This window comes from Ipomoea triloba, chromosome 13 (assembly GCF_003576645.1).
Source record: "Ipomoea triloba cultivar NCNSP0323 chromosome 13, ASM357664v1".
NCBI classification, from domain to species: Eukaryota; Viridiplantae; Streptophyta; class Magnoliopsida; order Solanales; family Convolvulaceae; genus Ipomoea; species Ipomoea triloba.
In genome coordinates this window covers 19,066,854-19,082,199 of record NC_044928.1, presented here as the reverse complement: position 1 = coordinate 19,082,199, position 15,346 = coordinate 19,066,854, and the positions used below count along the sequence as shown (strand labels likewise).

At 29.5% G+C, this 15,346-nt stretch overlaps 1 non-coding gene across 1 annotated transcript; it reads right to left on the bottom strand.

Annotated features, from left to right (window-relative positions):
• Positions 1-4,491: 4,491 nt before the first annotated feature.
• On the bottom strand, positions 4,492-4,575 carry TRNAL-CAA. The gene has a single exon. It is a non-coding gene; the product is annotated as a tRNA-Leu (tRNA).
• Positions 4,576-15,346: the final 10,771 nt, after the last annotated feature.

Below are 15,346 nucleotides of genomic sequence, written 5' to 3'. Positions count from 1 at the left end.
TTATTATTAGTATTATTATTATTATTTATTATTATTATTATTATTATTATTATTATTATTATCCAAATACTTCTACTATATATATATCTACTATACTAAATAAGTGCCAAAGAGAGTTAGGCCTAAAATGGGTAGAAAAAATGACGGTAAAATCATTTAATCAAATGGATGGGTTAGATGAATTATTTAATCAAATAGATGGTTAAGATAATTCAGATTAATATTATTAATAGAGATTACCTAATTTAACCTTACTTTTATGATTATCCGTTAAGTTTTCCGTTAAATATTCTCTTCTCCGTTAATATTCCGTTAACTTTTAACTTACCCATTAATTTCTATAAGAAAGGTCTTAGGTTTGAACATCATCTCAATCAAATTTGACATAATTAAGTTTCTCACTCTATTTTACTCTTATTAAATTACTAGTTTTATACGCGCATTGCGCGAATGGGTTAATGTCCAATGTCTATATTTAAATAAATATTTGAAAGTATATCAATGCAAGATTATATAGGAGAAGTTTATACATGGGTATGTAATTGAATGTCGAATTTTTTTTATTTAAATAACTAACTCAAAGTATATGAATCCAAGATAATATAGAAAATTCATTATAATTATTACTAAAATAAATGTTTGCAACCTTGTAAAATCAATAGTCTAAATATTTGGTCTAAAAATGATAGTCTAAACAAATACTACTTTTAATTTGAATTTTTCTAAGTGTTCTTAATTTTCTTTTGAGTAACATTGTCATTGTCTTCATCTTTACTATTTGTTCTATTCCTTTTTGTTGGTAGTGTGTTATTTGCAATTCGGTTATTGTTGGTAGCATAGATGACAACGTCATGCAATGAGATTATGATATAGGAGCTATGGACTTTCCTTTAGGTGTTTTGCTTGGGGTTCATTTGGTTCAACCATTATTGTTGAATGAGTTATTGTGGATAAAGAAATCCCTAGTTTAAGAAAAAAGATTAAATAAATTAATAAAACTTTGAAAATTTAAATTAAAATATTATGTATTCCAAAGATATTAAAAGGTAGTTGCTCGCTTCAATTTGTTGGGTAATGGGTTATTTGAGTACTTTCATTGTCAACAAATCCCCCAAGTAGTTAATATGATTGGTTTCAAACTATTCTTTTTTATTTTTTTCATGGTATTAAAGAAATACATATGTATCATTTTTTTGTGTAACTACTAATTTATTTAATTCAATAAGAATAAAATAGAGTGACTCCGCTTCAATTTGTTGGGTTATTTGAGTACTCTTTTTGTCAACCAATCCCCAAGTAGTTAATATAATTAGCTTCAAATTATTTTAATTTTTTTTCATAGTATTAATAAAATACTTGGTAAATAAATATATAACATTATTTTGTACTATAACTTTGATATTTAATTACAAGATATTGTAAAAATGAGATAATGGACAATGTAATGAATATCAATTGATAAATTTGATCTTCAAAAAAAAATCAATTGATAAATTTGAATGTAAAGAATCTTTGCATGAGAGAAAATAAAGACAATATAACTAATGAAATTATTTCTCTTATTTAATTTAATTTTTTGATAATGAATAATTTTTTCAAATAAAGGTATTGTAGACACATAATTCTAAATTAAAGAAATACATATGTATCATTTTTTGTTGTAACTACTAATTTATTTAATTTAATAAGAGTAAAATAGAGTAAGAAACTTAATTATGTCAAATTTGATTGAGATGAGGTTCGAACCTAAGACCTTTCTTATAGAAATTAATGGTTAAGTTAAAAGTTAACGGAATATTAACGGAGAAGAGAATATTTAACGGAAAACTTAACGGATAATCATAAAAGTAAGGATAAATTAGGTAATCTCTATTAATAATATTAATCTGAATTATCTTAACCATCTATTCAATTAAATAATTTATCTGAAACATCCATTTGATTAAATAATTTGACCGCCATTTTTTCTACCCATTTTAGGTCTGACTCTCTTTGGCTCTTATTAGTATAGTAGATATTCTCTTCTCCGTTCGTATTCCGTTAACTTTTAACTTACCCATTAATTTATATAAGAAAGGTCTTAGGTTCGAAACTCATCTCAATCAAATTTGACATAATTAAGTTTCTCATTCTATTTTACTCTTATTAAATTAAATAAATTAGTAGCTACAACAAAAAATGATACATATGTATTTCTTTAATTTAGAATTATGTGTCTACAATACCTTTATTTGAAAAAATTATTCATTATGAAAAAAATTAAAGTAAATAAGAGAAATAATTTCATTAGTTATATTGTCTTTATTTTCTCTCATGCAAAGATTCTTTACATTCAAATTTATCAATTGATATTCATTACATTGTCCATTATCTTATTTTTACAATATCTTGTAATTAAATATCAAAGTTATAGTACAAAATAATGTTAGATATTTATTTACCAAGTATTTTATTAATCTTATGAAATTTTTTTAAAAAAATAATTTGAAGCTAATTATATTAACTACTTGGGGATTGGTTGACAAAGAGAGTACTCAAATAACCCAATAAATTGAAGCGGAATCACTCTATTTTACTCTTATTGAGTTAAATAAATTAGTAGTTACACAAAAAAAATGATACATATGTATTTCTTTAATACCATGAAAAAAATAAAAAAGAATAGTTTGAAATCAATCATATTAACTACTTGGGGATTTGTTGACAATGAAAGTACTCAAATAACCCATTACCCAGCAAATTGAATCGAGAAACTACCTTTTAATATCTTTGGAATACATAATATTTTAAATTTTAAATTTTTTTTTTTGAAAATTTTCAATTTTTTATTAATTTATTTAATCTTTTTTCTTAAACTAGAGATTTTTTTATCCACAATAACTCATTCAACAATAATAGTTGAACCAAATGAACCCCAAGTAGAACCACCTAAAGGAAAGTCCATAGCTCCTATATCATAATCTCATTGCATGACGTTGTCATCTATGCTACCAACAATAACCGAATTACAAATAACACACTACCAACAAAAAGGAAGAGAACAAATAGTAAAGATAAAGACAATGACAATGTTACTCAAAAGAGAATTAAGAAGACTTAGAAAAATTCAAACTAAAAGTAATATTTATTTAGACTATCATTTTTAGACCAAATATTTAGACTATCGATTTTACAAAGTTGCAAACATTTATTTTAGTAATAATTATAATGAATTTTCTATATTATCTTGGATTCATATACTTTGAGTTAGATATTTAAATAAAAATATTCGACATTCAATTACTCATGTATAAACTTCTCCTATATAATCTTGCACTGATATACTTTCAAATATTTATTTAAATATAAACATTGGGCATTAATCCATTCGTGCAATGCGCATATAAAATAGTATATATACTAATAAGAGCCAAAAAGAGTTAGGCCTAAAATGGGTAGAAAAAATGACAGTCAAATATATGTTTTCTACAACATTGTTTCACTTAGAGATATTGTAAATTTTAATATATTTTCATTTTTTTTAAATATTTTTATTTAAATTAATAATGATAAAAAATTTCATGCATTGGACGGGTAAAACACTAGTTGTATGTAAAATTAACATGGCCCTCCCAAAAATTTTAATTTGTAAGTTTATTATTAAATTACTATAACTAATTTAAACAATAATTTAATATTGAATTATTCAAAATCAAACATTTAAACTAAATGTACGAACAATTTTAAATAATATAAATTGGGTCTAAAATTATTCAAATGTTGTTATTTGTTATTTATATATCACGTTGAGTTTATTCCAAAGTCAAATGGGCCGGTCTGGTAAAAATGATGTCAAAGTGGATTTGAACTACTAAGGCTCTGTTAATTTAGGAGTTTATAACTTATTTTAAGCTACCAATAAGATATAAGTTTTGTTTGGTAATGTTCTCAAAATAAGCTAGTAGCTTAAAATGAGAGCTTATTTTGAAACGCTACTTGGTGTAGCTTTTCAAAATAAGCTAGTAGCTTTTTAACTTTTTTTCATCTTTATCCTTATTATTTTAAATAAATGACATTCTTTACCCCTCTCAATTAAAACCCTTTTGACATTTTCTTTTCATTATGTTTGATTGTAATTTCAGTTTAATATTTATGTTTCAACATTAACTTTTGTATGAACTAATCTTATAAATTATAATTTTTTTTTTACTTTGTATATTTTCAAATATATGTTCTTACTTTATATTTTATTTAAATGTATTGATTTCATTATTTTATATTTTAATATATAAACAAACCTATTTAAATTTAAAATTATTTAAATTGTATGACGATGTCTTTTTTGTCTTTTTACATTTATTAACTTATCAAAAAGCTAATTTTACCAAACACTTTTAAGCATAACAGCTTTTCAGATTTCAGCTTTTCACTTTTCAGCTAGGTTTGCCAAACATAGCCTAAATGGGTTATTGACTTTTGCTGCCTGGGATGCGCGAGTCGGTCTTGTAAAAATGTCAGAAGTGGGATTTGAACCCACACCTTCTCAAGAAGACCAGAACTTGAGTCTAGCGCCTTAGACCACTTGGCCATCCTAACATTTGTTTATGATTTTGATATGTAATTATAAATTATCAGGTAAATTCCCAGTAAATTTCCACCTAGACACAGCCAAAATCTAATTTATGTTATGAATTATAAATATATTATTGTAGAACTACTATAAATGGATTATGGATATACGAGTATACGACCCAATATTAAATAAATTATTAATTCATTCAATTAATTATAATAATATTCATCTATAATAATGACAAGAGAGTGGATAAAACTCTAATGCACTTGTTTAGAGAATAAGATTTCACTAGAGACTATTGGAGAGCACATCTCACTTAGGAAAACTTGTAGTTTTCATAAAGACTTAGGCCCGTTTAACAATTATGTTAATTCATAAATTAACACTATTAAAATTTTAAACAAATGTATTTCAATTTTTTTTTTTAAATATGTTAATTGTTAACAAATTATAAATACGAAAAAATAAAAACTTTAAATTTTAGATTTACATGGAAGCGTGCTAGCCACTATATCAGCTAGCCATTCAACTGTCTCCAAATAGGGATGCTACGGAGTTATGTAAAAACTTTAAATTTTAACCATTACTTTTAATTTTTCTATCAATACAATTTTTTTTTTTTTAATTTAAGCTTTTTAAATTTGTATCGAACATTTGTTTTTTAAATACAAATAATTAAAAGTCTCTATTATCTTTTTATCTTTCATTCTAAGATGGTCTTTATAAAATTTTGCGAAGTGATGACAAATTCGCTACCTAGTAAAGGTGCAATGGAATGATATATTATTTAATAAAAGGTGAAAGGTCTGAAACTTGTTGGAGGTATATTACAAGAAAAATACTACTTGGACACTAAAAACTTACTCACAATTTTTTATTCTTACATGTGTTTAAATTGAGTAAATTGTCATTTGATCCACATTTCCATCCACGACTTTCAAAAGTGTTAATTCACTTAATTGCATACCATGACTTTTCGATTTATATCAATTTTGATCACTCCGGCCAAATTGCCGGTCAAATTGCCGACCAAATATCGCCGAAAGTTAAAATAATGAGGGTATTTTTGTCATTTCACTTCTTGTTCTTCTTCTCCGGCTAGTCCTTCCTTTTCGACGACAGACTAGGCAGCTATGGACATCCTTCAAAAGCTTCAATGGACCATAATACTTCCTGCAAATCTCGTCTCTCTCAATGGATTTCCTTCAAAAGCTTAAAAGCTGCAAATCTCTAACTTTGTATACCATAACAGCCGCCGAACAGATCATGCCTCTTCTCGCCGTCAAAACCGCCGGACAGATCTAGCCACTCCTCATCGATCTCCTCTGCTCACCGCCAACACCGAATAGATTATCTGCAGATGACGGAGGAGGTGGAGAAGCAGAACCGCCACCGAACAGATCCTACATCTTCTCGCCGCCGAACAGATCCAGCCTCTCCTCGCCGCCAACACCGCCGGACTGATCCACACCGCTGGATTAGTTTTTTGTTTTTAGCTTAGGTTTGCATCGCTTGGCCGGAGAAGAAGAAGAATTCGCCGGAGAAGAAGAAGATTTCGCCGGGGAAGAAGAAAAGAAATGTGAAATGACTAAAATACTCTCGTTATTTTAACTTTTAAATTTTTCCGGTGAAATTTGGCCGGTAATTTGGTCGGAGTGACCAAAATTGATACAAATTGAAAAGTCATAGTATGCAATTAACACTTTTAAAAGTCGTAGATGGAAATTAACAAGACCCCAATAGTCAGTGGACCAAAATGACAATTTGCTCTGTTTAAATTTTATTGGAGGAAACAAAAAAAAAATGGATAAAAATCATGACCCCTATTTTATTAAGCAATCAAAACATGCCACATGGAGTAGGGAATGGAAATACATGTAAAATTACTCATATTACAAACAACTTTTTTTTTTTTTTGGAGTTGACATTACATGTCATATCATAATGAACCTGGCAATCCCAAGTCGGGGCGTGGCAATGCCAAGCAGGGGCATGCCAAGAAAAATAGGCCCTAACTCTAAAGTTATCATATATATTCCTTAGGCCAAAAAAGGTCATCTTCAACTTCATCCACAAACTTTTCAAGGTAAAAATTTCTGGCCTTCTAGTTGATTATCCCACATTTTGATTGCAGATTTAGGAGAGTAAAAACCTAACTTGAAGAAATATGTGTGCATGCTGCTGAAAGGAGTCACAGATTACTTTAAATTGGAGTACAAAACCTGAATTTTCAGTTTTACCCTTCATTTTAACACCTACTTAACGCCAAATTAGCTAACGTATGACCATTTTGGCTTAAATTCAAAAGTCGAGACCACTTTGGATGCAATTAAAATTCAAGCGACCAATTTAAAAAAAGGCCATAGTCGGAGGACCATTTTACGAATTACCTCAAAATAAAATTTACATGCATGCATACATACAATTTAACTAAATGTAGTTTAGATGGTAGGTCACATAGTTGTTATATATATTAGAAGCTTCTGGACTACACTTTTAATAAAAAAAAATTGTAAATTCTAAAAAATAAAATTTTGATTTGTGAGATTTATTTATAAATTTTATTGTATACATTTGAAATCTATATATAGATGAGTAATTTAATACTTATATTTATAACATGTATTATTTTGTGAGCTTAATTGCTTTTATAGTGAGTTGTAAATTGTAAAAATTATTTAACTTGATTAATTAATTTATATAAAAATATTTTGTGATTCAGTTATAAAAATAATTTAGTTTTTTTATTAATCATCTAGTTAATGCAATCTAGAAGTTTCTATTATGTGTTATCAAGTTCAAATTACGTACTCTAGAATGAAAAGTTTAAAATTGATCTAGTTAAAAGAAAAAAAAAATATTTATAAATATCATATCAATATAGAAGATATGTGATTTATAATTTGTTTTCTATTTGAACTATTTTATCTAATTAATTATATTTCATTTATTTCTTATGAATATATATATATATATATATATATATATATATATATATATATATATATATATATATATATATATATATATATATATATATATATATATATACACACACACACGCAGACATTCCATTTTGAAGTATTTGTTTTTTGCCCCTAGTCAAAAAGATTTTTATGTCCGTCTTTGTTTGTAAATTTTGTTTTATAAATTTTTATTAATAATTAATTCATTATTTATTATAATAACAATGTTATTGTTTGTAAGATTATTTGATTTTAAATTGTTTGTTGGGTTTTATGAATCAGAATTATTAATTTATTTATGAAGGCCGCACTAATACAGTTATTGTTTATTTTGCATTTAGGAAAACACCGGCTGTGTTTGGTTGATACAGTTATTGTTTATTTTGCATTTAGGAAAACACCGGCTGTGTTTGGTTGACAGGTTTAACTATCAAGAATGGATATCAACAGTTATTGTTTATTTTGCATTTAGGAAAACACCGGCTGCGTTTAGTTGACAGGTTTATATTAGCTATCAAGAATGGATATCAAAGTTATTGTTATTGTTTGATTGATAGGTTTTTAGAACACTACTATACGTTTTTTTTTTGAAAACACTACTATACGTTTTGATTATCCCTTAATTGCAAAAATCAATTCCCTAATAAAATAAGGCTTTCATCCCTTCTTCCTCAGCTGCTTCTCCAATTATAATAGCCATTCGCATTCTACCCTACTTCCAAACATATCACATACTTTCACCAAAATCCATTACCATTATCAAGTATTTGATACCTATTCCGATCCTGATTTTCATGTGCGAGCCAAACACACCCTAAGGGTAAAATTTTTTTTTTTGGTCCATTAACTTCTAGGTAGGGTTTTTTTTTTTTTTTTTTTTTTTTTTTTTTTTTTTTTTTTTAAATCATGTCCCGAGTTTATAAAATGATCATATAAGGTGAATGCTAGAAGTTTTGGAAGTTATACCACGAATTTAAACATAGATATTAGATACGATGCTTCATGTGGTCCTGGTGACCTGGACACATTATCACGTATGTTCTGCGAGTTAGAACAATAGGGGAGCTGTACGACTGTACGTAATAAATAAATTCAGAGAAGATTAAAGTAAAGTTCATGCACTCATCATTATAAAAGCTTTAACTTCTCCGCAATGATACGTCGCCTACGGAAATTGTCCATTCCCATATATAAAAAGACTCGTATATATAGCATGTGCATGATGTGTACAAATTAGTGGTTAATATTAAAATGTAATAATGTTAAAATATTTAGAGACGTCTGAGATCAAACTATTTTCATAAAGTTTACTGTTTGTTTTTTTTTTATAGATAATGACTAATTAATCCTTAATAATTGAAGTGTAATTTAGCTTTAATTTATAATTATCACACCTCATTATTTTTAATATTTTATTTTAATTATTACTACATTATTTACAAGAAAAAAAAAACTAAAAATAAATGAAAAATATCTATAAGATTGTACTATTGTACTGTATAATTCATACATAGATGGCTTGACATACATAAATATTGAATTAAAATTTAATATACATTTATTTAAAATATGATGGTTTACTAAAATTTAATAAGCATTACAAATTTAAAATTAAAGAATAGATGTTAATGGGGTGTTTGGTAAATAGCTGCTAACTGATTGGGTTAGTGGGTTTGACTAGCTAGTTGATAGCATTAGCTGATTGCAGAACGATATTTTGTAAATGAGCGGTTAGATGATAGCTGATTACATGCAAAATGACTTTTCTCAAAAAGCTTATCGAAAAAACTGATTGAGCAGTTTTTTAAATTTTAACGTTTTGGAGCAATAAGCTGTTATAAAAAGCTAATTAATCAAACACTAGTACACTACTTATATTAGTTGTCTAACCAAATCAAATAGCTAATAGCGGTCAAATAAGCTAAAATTGACTGATAAGCTAACTATATGTTACTGGTAAGAGAATTGGGCATGCAGCACCCAACCCGAACCACAAGCAATGACCCGAAGGCAGACAAACGGTCACCCGTTACACAAGGATGAAACTTTGAAGAGAAGTTATACCTTGTCGTTATTACCAGCACTTAGTATAGATACGATTAAATGTACGTTACATATTCACAGAGAGCTGTTTGCACTAGTAGATATAAAAGAAGAGTCCGTTGTAGAGAGGGGAGGCTCTGTTTCTGACACACAAACACTACTGTACTAAAATTACTAATTGTACTGAACTAATACACAAATATACTCCGGTAACGTTCTTGCCGTCATTGGTGCTCTCGTTGAGAGCTGAGATCAAATCTCAGGCAAGCTCTACATATTACAAAAATACTAGCTTATCATTGGAGATGGATGGATGAGAATCTAGCAGCTCTCATTGATCATGTACTAAAAACGGCAACCATGGCGGGGATCTTCGTAGTAGCCCAAGCTGACCGCGATGAACCCGAACTGGGTGTGGTTTTGCAACAAGTTCATGAGACGGTTGGCCTGCTCCTTTGTCTCCATGTCAACGCTGATGAGGCCGGCAAAGCCGTCCGCCTCATCAAGTGCGTCCGCTTCATCCAGTGCGTCGCCTCCTCAAGTGGCGTCGCCTCCTCAAGTGGCGTCACCTCCTCAAGTGGCGTCCGCCTAATCCAGTGCGTCGCCTCCTCAAGTGGCGTCCGCCTAATCCAGTGCGTCACCTCCTCAAGTGGCGTGATTAATTATTTTAATAATAATAATAATAATAATAATATCAATAATAATAATAATAATAATAATAATAATAATAACAATAATAACAACAACAACAAAGGAAAAAAAATTTCACTATATTCCCTTAGGGCCGGCACGGGATCTGATCTCGCTAGCTACTTGACGAGACGGTGTTTTCCGGGTCAAGCTTAAGGCCTGGTTACGAAAACACCACATTCTATTCTCTTAGGGCTGGCACGGGATCCGATCCCGCTAGCTACCTGACGGAAGGGTGTTTTCTTGGTCAAGCTTAAAGCTTGATTACGAAAACGCTATCCCCTAAAGAGTAGTACGGGGCCTAACCTCGCTCACTACCCTACGGAAGAGCTGACCTTTAAACGAGCCTATGGCTGATCGAAGTGAGCTCGCACACAAAGTGCCCAAAAAAATTGGAACAGGGCTACAATCGGTCGAGGCACCGCCTCGGTCGTCGCGCCCGTCGCGTTTGGCCGAGGCGTGGCGTCGACCACATTCGGCCGAGGCCCTTCCTCGGCCACTTTTGGTCGAGGCCCCGTCACGTCCGCCGCGTTTTGCCTTTAAAAAAAAAAACAATTTCGTCTCTCTTCTACTCTATTACTACCATGGTTGAAAAAATCTCTAGGCGCTCGGGGAGCGCCTAGGACGCCTAGGCGGGGATTAATTGGCGCATAGGCGCCATGTATTTTTTTTTATTTTATTTATTATTTTTAAAAAGTTTATTTAAGTATTTTTAAATTTTTAATGACTAACAATTATAATTATATAATAATTAAATAGTTAATACTAAAATATTAAATATTAACCTAAAACATATCTAGAGTTTGTACAATTTAGAGTTATTTCGCTCAAAATGATGTTATTTTGAGTGAAATAACCCATTAAAAAAAGAAGAATTATAGTTAATCGGCCAACTAGGCGGCCCAGTCAGTGCCTAGTCGGTTGAGTCAGTGCCTAGGAGACCTAGGCGGTCACTTAGCCGGCCAGGCGCCTAGACCACCATTTAAGGTGATACGCTAGGCGGTACTAGTCAACCGGTGTCTAGCGCCTAGATGGGATTTTTGCAACACTGATTATTACTTCCTAGTTGACTCGATTGCGTTCGCAAACTGGGGAGTAGAGGGGCTGGTGAGAGAATAATTGGGCATGCATCACCCGACCCGAACCACAAGCACTGACCCGAAGGTAGAAAAATAGCCACCCGTTACACAAGGATGGCACTTTGAAGAGGAGTTATACCTTGTCGTTATTACCAGCACTTAGTACAGATAGGATTAAATGTACGTTACATATTCACAGAGAGTCGTTTGCACTAGTAGATATAAAAGAAGAGTTTGTTGTAGAGACGGGGGGAAGGGGAGAGGGGGAGAGGGACTCCGTTTCTGACACACAAACACTATTGTACTGAAATTACTCATTGTACTCAACTAATACACAAATATACTCCGGCAACGTTCTTACCGTCAGTTACCAAAGAAGGTCAATATATGATGAATATAAATATACTGTAATGATATTGAAAAAGGTATCAAAAATTAACAATGATAACATTTTCATTTAAAAAAATAAAATAAAATTCAGATACTTACTCTTATATAACACAATGTATATGTTTTTCTTTCAATTTTTGATTCACATTCTACTCTTAAAACTCAATTTTCACCATGTATTTCCTTTGCATCATGAATCTCCAACTTTTTCACAAAAAAATGAGCACAATTCAAGAATATTGAGAAATTTTCGTATTTTCGATCTCATAAAAAAACGTATACAACTTCAACCTCAACATACAACTCATCATGCTTATCACTAACTAGTTTTTTTTTTTTGTTTTTTTTTTTGTTTTGTTTTGTTTTGTTTTTTTTTTTAAATTGTGTTTTGCAATAGTGCATGTTATTTGTTTGTAACATCATTATGCAAATTCAATCCTTTTATTGGAAAAGCATCCAAAACGTTGAAAATTTCCCGGTTTAGATAAAGAAAATGACCTAAAATATTATGCAACAAAAACAACAGTTCACTTGATTGTACACAATAATCAAGTGACATTTTGGCTATGTTTGGCAAACTTAGCTGAAAAGGTAGATGGAAGCTGAAAAGTAGCTGAAAACTGAAAAGTTGTAAGTTCGAAGCTGAAATCTAAAGAGCTGTTAAGTTAGCTGTTATGCTTAAAAGTGTTTGGTAAAATTAGTTTTTTGATAAGCTGATAAATGTAAAAAGACTAAAAATGACATTTTCATACAGTTTAAATGATTTTAATTTTAAACAAGTTTGTTTATATATTAAAATATAAAACAATGAAATCAATATATTTTAATAAAAGATAAAATAAGAACGTATATTTAAAAATATATAAAGTAAAACAAAATGTTTATAATTCATAAGATTAGTTCATACAAAAATTAATGTTCAAACAAAAATGTCAAATTGAAATTACAACCAAACATATTGAAGAGAAAAGCCAAAAGGATTTTAATTGGAATGGGTAAAGAATGTCATTTATTTAAAATAATAAGGATAAATATGAAAAAAATTAAAAAGCTACTAGCTTAGTTTTTAAAAGCTACCTAAAGTAATTTTTCAAAATAAGCTGTTATTTTAAGCTACCAAACAAAGTAGCTTATAGCTTATTAGTAGCTTAAAATAAGGTATAAGCTCCGGCCAAACAGAGCCTTTATAGTGATTCAGTAGAAGGTAATCCCGATATAATTTTAAAAAAAATATCAAAAACCCTTATTTTATCAAAACTATTCCATAATTACAAAGAAGAAATACATTTTCCAAAGGAGAGATTTAATTTAGAATTCTTATGCTAATAAGCCCGCCCTTCCGATGCGCTTAAAAATATTGAAATTAGCTAGGTAGCCAACACGGTAAATTATACCATGAACCAGGATGTACCTTATATTGTGGATCCTAATCCAAAATAATCATTATATTATGTGTTCATAATTTATATATTATGTATTTGCAGTTAACCGTTTATGTGCCTATAAATAAATTGAAGTCACATAACATGTTAATTATAAACACATAACATGGTAACTACAGACACATATTATATGTTAATCGCAGACACATAAAATGTTAATTGCAACACATAATATGTACTTAATATTTAACGTGATTGGGTTTTCTTATCATTTATGCTATATAATCTTGGCTTTGATATTAACAAATAATGTAACGAACAATTATATCGGAGTGTGCATGATACAATATTTTGCATATTGTGTACCAGATGGTTTGCAGGATGAAATTAGAAGAAATACAAATGACAAAGGCAACAGAGGAAGGCAACAAGAGACACAAGGAACAAGCAACGGGTTCATGGAACCCGTTGCAAGAGAGCAACGGGTTCCATGAACCCGTTGTCTACCCTGTATTTAGTGACACTTCAACGATTTTGTTGATTGATGACAAAAAATGGTCATATCAGAATAATACTAGGACAAAAGAATGATGTTTTGAAAAAGGGCTAAAAGTAGATCGTCACTTATAAATTTAAGACAAAAAATAGAATTAACTCAAATAAAAATATCTGTACACGATAAAGTCAACCCTTATACCATGGACTAGGGTTCACACTACACTATGGACCCTGGTTCATGTGTATGTATTTTGTGTTGTGATTTTTTCTATCTTGCATTATGAAATTCGGTATTAAGTGTGTGAATTCTGTACCTGAAACAAATTAGTAATTGTGTCTTATGTTATGAATGTGTCTTGTATTGTGAAATTCTGTGCCTATGAACACAGATTGTGTAACTAAATCAAATTTGAAAATAAGTAAATATATAGTATGTGTATGTGTTATCAAATTCTATACCAATATGAATTCTGTACCACCTCGTCTTTTCAATCTAGCTGGGTCCATAATGCTATGTTATATGTCTAGTGTTGTGATTTAACTTGTTATGTTTTGTATTATGAAATTTTGTACCTTACGAGTATAAATTATATACCTCGTTGTTTTAATTCAAGATTGCTATGTGGACCTTGAAAGTGTTGGTTACAATCAATGATGAAAAATTGATGACTGCAATTAATTTCATGTAATGATTCATTCACTTTTTCAAAGAAGTTATTATAAGTACTGTCATTTTAGACTGGACGGAGTCTGGCTACTGATGCAAACTTTTTACAATTATCAGAATATATTGGTTGATATCATCTTTGGTTACTTTGCAAATCTTGGTCGATCATACGTTGTCACTTGTCAGTAGGCAAAGCAATAACTCATGATTATGGTTCTGTGCTGTGAAGTTATTTTAGTTCGTTTTTCCATGTGGGGTTTGTTTTTCAGTTTCTTTCTTGCATTTCCTACATACACTTCCAACGGCTTTCTTACTATAATCAGATTTAATTTGGATGGACTCATACCGCTCCACCAATATGAAGTTTATCGCAAATTATTGAGTGAACCATAGTCCACATAGTGCTATGTGAACTATTATAAAAGTACATTTTTAATATATTAAAAGTACATTATTCGTGTATTTAATGTACATTATATCAAATAATGTACTTTCAGTACTCAAATAATGTACTTCCTTTGAATACAATATACATTTTTAATATACCAAAAGTAAATTATTTATGTACTAAATGTACATTATTTGATAGTATAATTAACACAATAATGATTGAAAATTCGGGGTATCAACGTATTGTGAAAAGGTTAAATGAATTAATATAAACGATTAACTGTTACGGAGTAATTTTGAAATACTATTATACCATACAATTTGGTAAAAAAAAATTTTCTTAAATACATTGATTATCACTAATTTTTTAGATGCACTTTTTTCTCGTCAATTTATAAGATTACAATATCTTACATTTTCATCTTAAAAAATAAATACAAGAATAAAAGACATTTTAGAAACATAAAATAATACTTTGGCACTCTTCTATTAGACCGCCTTACTAATCTCCATTTGTAAGTTGTTTATGCTTTTTATATGTAGTGTATTTTCACCCGTGTAATACACGGAATGGATTTGTTATAATATATTAAAAATATTTGGATCAATATATAATTATATAAATTCTAACATCAAATATTATATAGTGCAATTGAAGATATGTTTTGGATCGATTATGTTTTCTG